We start from the raw sequence: 4,934 nt of genomic DNA on the forward strand, positions 1-4,934 counted from the left end.
TCACGGTTTGATCCCCGGCGGCAGAAAAGCCCAGCACCATGTGACTCTGAGGAATAGCTGACGCCGCGGCTAGGGCGGCTGACTCCGAAATCTGGAGATCACGGTTCAATCCCCGGCGCCGGCGGCAGAAAAGCCCAGCACCATGTGACTCTGAGGAATAGCTGACCCCGCGGCTAGGGCGGCTGACTCCGAAATCTGGAGATCACGGTTCGATCCCCGGCACCGGCGGCAGATTAGCCCAGCACCATGTGACTCTGGGCAATAGCTTGCTTAATCTTCCCGACGGCCCCTAGCGACCCTTACGGGTGATTGTGCGCTTTACAAATGTGGATTATTATTATTATTATTTGGGCCGATTCCGATCCGGTTCGTAAAAGCACATCCGCCCGAATCTGTCGGACAACCACATACGCCCGGGAGAGGACTGCCCGGGACCCGTGGAGCCCGTCCTGGTCACTCTGACCTGCCATCGGCCTGGAGAAGGGAGCGCCGGACGCCCGGGGGGAGGACTGCCCGGGACCCGTGGAGCCCTTCCCGGGTACTTTGCCATGCCGTTGGCCTCCTGGAGATTGGTGCCCCGGACGCCCGGGGGAGGTCTGCCCGGGACCCGTGGAGCCCTTCCCGGGTACTTTGCCATGCCGTTGGCCTCCTGGAGATGGGTGCTTCGGACGCCAGGGGGGAGGTCTGCCCGGTGGGTGCCCCGGAAGCCCGGGGGAGGTCTGCCCGGGACCCGTGGAGCCCTTCCCGGGTACTTTGCCATGCCGTCGGCCTCCTGGAGATGGGTGCCCAGGACGCCCGGGGGAGGTCTGCCCGGGACCCGTGGAGCCCTTCCCGGGTACTTTGCCATGCCGTTGGCCTCCTGGAGATGGGTGCCCCGGACGACCGGGGGAGGACTGCCCGGCACCCATGGAGCCCGTCCTGGGCACTTTGACATGCCGTTGGTCCGGAGAAGGGAGCCCCGGCTGCCTAGGGAGGTGTATCCCAGGCACATCTCATCTGGTCCCCCCGGGCAGAGAACTGCAAGAAGTGTCCGGGCATACCTTGTCCCTAGTAATCCGGAGGAAGGCTACCCCTCTTTCTTGGAATCCGTGCGCACCGAGTAACGGAGGGGACCCAGGCCGCGGAGGCGCCCGACCTCCTGGAGCCCTCCCTGGGATCGGGGAGGCAAATGGCACCTCATCGGGACTTCCAGGGAAGCCCGGCCATGACCATCTGGTCGCCCCATTGGAAAGCATTATGTGCGACCAGATGGCCGAGGGGAAAGGTGCTCCCAGCTGCTCCCGCCTGCCTGCCTGCCTAGCAGGGCTCAGGGACCCCGGCTGGGCCTTAGGCGCGGGGTGGACCACCGGAGCTCTCGGGCCCGGACGCCTGGGGGAGGACTGCCCGGGACCCGTGGACCCCGTCCTGGGCACTCTGACATGCTGTTGGCCCGGGGAAGGGAGCCCCGGACGCCCGGGGGAGGACTACCCGGGACCCGTGGAGCACTCTGAACATGGACCACTCTGACATGCCGTTGGCTCCAAGCCTGCAGGGCTGCAGGGCTCCGGGGCTCCGGGGCTCCGGGGCTCGGGGGGCTGCAGGGCTCCAGGGCAGCAGGGCTCCGGGGCTCCAGGGCTCCAGGGCTCCAGGGCTCCAGGGCTTTGGGGCTCCGGGGTTGCAGGGCCCGGGACCCAAGGAGCCTGTCCCGGGTACTTTGCCACTCTGCGGGCCGGAGGAGGGAGCCCCGGATGCCTTGCAGGTGTTGCCCGGGCATCGCCCATCTGGTCCGCAGCAGGGAACCACCAGCCCCGGGAGGGTGTTTGGGCATACCTTGCACCTACTAATCCGAAGGAAAATTACCCCCCTTTCTTGTAATCCGTGCACTCGAGGTGACAGAGGGGACCCAGGGCGCAAACGTGCCCGACCTCCTGGAGCCCTGGCTGGGATCCGGGAGGCAAATGGCACCCCATCGGGACTTCCAGGGAAGCCCGGCCATCTAGTCGCCCCATAGGAAAGCTTTGCGGGGGACCAGATGGCCGAGGGGAGAAGGCCGACCAGATGGCGGGGACCGAAAGGACGCTAATCTGCCGGCCCGAGAGCCTCCCTGGGCCCTAGTGGCCCCTCCGTCCCCGGCGCCCGGACCGGCTTGCAGGACGGAGTGGTTCCCGCACCCCAGGGCCTGCCGGAGGGAACCCGAGCCCCGGGCCCGGTCCCAGGCCCGGCTCCCGAACCCTAGGCCAGGCCCGGGAGAGCCTCCCTTGGGCTGCAGGGCTACAGGGCTCGGGGGGGCTGCAGGGCTTCCTGGGCTGCAGGGCTTTGGGCTGCCGGGCTCAGAGGCTCCAGGGCTGCAGGGTTCGGGGGCTCCGGGGCTCCAGGGCTGCAGGGCTCAGGGGCTCCAGGGCTACGGGGCTGCAGGGCTCCTTGGGGGGCTCCAGGGCTCACGGGCTCCGGAGCTGCAGGACGGAGGGTTATTCCCGCACCACCGGGCCCTGCCGGATGGGGCCCAAGCCCCGGGTCCGCTCCCGGTCCCTGCTTCTGAAACCCTAGCCAAGCCGGGGAGAGCCTCCCTTGGCTCGGATGAACGCCTGGAACCCCGCCCGGCTAGCAGGACGGGGAAGCTCCAGCAAACCCATGGCCGGACGGACGGAGCTCAGGCCCCCGGGCCCGCTCCCGGTCCCTGCTTCCGAAACCCTAGCCAGGCCGGGGAGAGCCTCCCTTGGCCCTGATGAACGCCTGGAACCTCCGCCGGCTTGCAGGACGGGGAGGCTCCAGCAACCCCATGGCCTGCCGGACGGAGCTCAAGCCCCGGGCCCGGTCCCTGCTTCCGAAACCCTAGCCAGCCTTCCTTGGCCCCGATGAACGCCCGGAACCTCGGCCGGCTTGCAGGACAGAGCTCAGGCACCAGGCCCCAGGCCCCTGGCCCAGCCTACCAACCCTAGCCGGGCCCGGGGAGAGACTCCCGGCGGACCCCCCTGTCCCCAGGACCCGGACCCTGGGCCGGAACCAAGGAGGGTTAAGCCCCGGCCACGTCCTCTCCCCGACGGCCTGCCCGGGGAGCCCATTTTTGTCGACTATTAAGCCCCCACGTAGTGGGGGCTTACAGAACTTTGGGGGGGGGACAAAAGTTGGAGTTAGCCCGGCCCGCCAGCCCTCAGGGCCATCTGGTCGCCCAGCCCGCAGGGCCATCTGGTCGCCCAGCCCGCAGGGCCATCTGGTCGCCCCCCTGCCCGCAGGGCCATCTGGTCGCGCAGCCAGGTGACCAGATGACCCGGGACGACCCAGCGCCCGGACTGCCTGGGAGGCTGCCGTACCCAGTCGCCCTTGCAGTCCAGCGAGAGTGGCCTGGCCCTGCTGCTCGCCTCTCTGCTCGACTTGCCCATGCAGCAGTGGGAAGGTGAGTCCGGCGTCCGGAGGCGGCCCAGGCCATCTGGTCACCCTGCCGACCCGCAAGGGTAGGTGTGGCCCCCATCCTCGCACCCCGGTGGGGCAGGGACAGGAGGGGGAGGCCCCCGTGCCGGAGGGCACGTGGTGGAGGCAGCCTCCCGCAGGCCGGCGTTACCCCCTCCGCATCCCTGCCGCCGGCCCGGCGGCAGAGGGACCCACCCCTGGGTGTGGTGGAGGGAGGCTTCCGCGGGCGCCCACGCACGGAAAGAGACAAAAGCTTGGCTCAAAGGACTTGGGCCCCCTGAGCGACGCCAGGGAGTCGGTCTTCTGTACGCCACATTTCCCGCGCCCGCCGCCGGGCGGGGATTCGGCGCTGGGCTCTTCCCTCTTCACTCGCCATTACTGGGGGAATCCTGGTTAGTTTCTTTTCCTCCGCTTAGTAATATGCTTAAATTCAGCGGGTCGCCACGTCTGATCTGAGGTCGTAGTCGGAAGAATGGCGCCGGAGCGTCAAAGGGGGCTGCCGGGGGGAGGCCGGGCCCCTGCCAGAGCAGGGGCCCGGCGCACCCGGCAGCGCACACCCTCTTTCCCTAGATCGCATCCAGAAGGGCTTCGCCCTCTCCGGGAAGCCAGCCACGGAGGTGGGCGCCCGAGGTGCGTGCGCGCGGGCAGCTGATGGGACACCACAGACAGCCTCGCGCGGCACGCAGCCAGGCGCCCCGGGACGGGCCCGGGGCGGACCGGTCGCCGGGCCCCTTCACGGGGCCAGGTGCGCCGGCGGTGTACCTCCGCAGCAGGACCCGGAGAGGGACCCTGCCACGGGTGATCGGGGGGTCTGAACTTGTGGGGGGACGAAGGGGTAGCGGAGCTAACCCTGCGACGGCCCCAGCCGCGTCCCGGGGAAGCCCCGGGGCGATTGATGATCGAGCGACCCTCAGACAGGCGTAGCCCCGGGAGGAACCCGGGGCCGCAAGGTGCGTTCGAAGTGTCGATGATCAATGTGTCCTGCAATTCACACTAATTCTCATAGCTAGCTGCGTTCTTCATCGACGCGTGAGCCGAGTGATCCACCGCCAAGAGTCACAGGCAACTTTTCGAAAACGTTCGCCCACCTGCGGGTGCAGGAGAGGCGGGAGGAAGGCGACACGGTCTGTCCGCCGCCCGCGCGGCGAGACGGCCCCGGTGCCCCGTTCAAGGCTTCCCCTCTGGGAGTCAGACTGCACCGTTGGGAGTAAAAAACACTGCCAGGCGCTCGGCCTGGGAGCCCCCGCCCACCCGCCCACCAGCGGGCAAGGAAGGAAGAGGGCTCCCAGTGCGATGGGAGCAGGCAGCCCCACAGCCGCCGGTTCCTCCCGGGGTAACCGGGAGGGACCGCGCGAGTCCTCTAACCCCTCGGCCTGGCCGCACGGGACCAAGCCAAACCGGGTACCTGGCAACGAGGGAGGGTCGCTCCACCTGCACGTCAGCCGCCCGCTGCCGGGCGGCCCCGAGCCATGCCGTCGGGCTGGCAATTAGCCCACCACCACCCTCGCCCGGGTCAGAGGCGCAGGAAGGGGAGAGCCAGGCGGCTT

The 4,934-nt window shown here is 68.9% G+C and overlaps 1 non-coding gene across 1 annotated transcript; it reads right to left on the reverse strand.

Annotated features, from left to right (window-relative positions):
* Positions 1-4,291: 4,291 nt before the first annotated feature.
* Positions 4,292-4,445, reverse strand: LOC147712987 (5.8S ribosomal RNA). Its single transcript, XR_015296139.1, has one exon. It is a non-coding gene; the product is annotated as a 5.8S ribosomal RNA (ribosomal RNA).
* Between the last annotated feature and the right edge of the window lie 489 nt (positions 4,446-4,934).

Source organism: Lissotriton vulgaris, chromosome 5 (assembly GCF_964263255.1).
Source record: "Lissotriton vulgaris chromosome 5, aLisVul1.2, whole genome shotgun sequence".
Lineage (NCBI taxonomy): Eukaryota > Metazoa > Chordata > Amphibia > Caudata > Salamandridae > Lissotriton > Lissotriton vulgaris.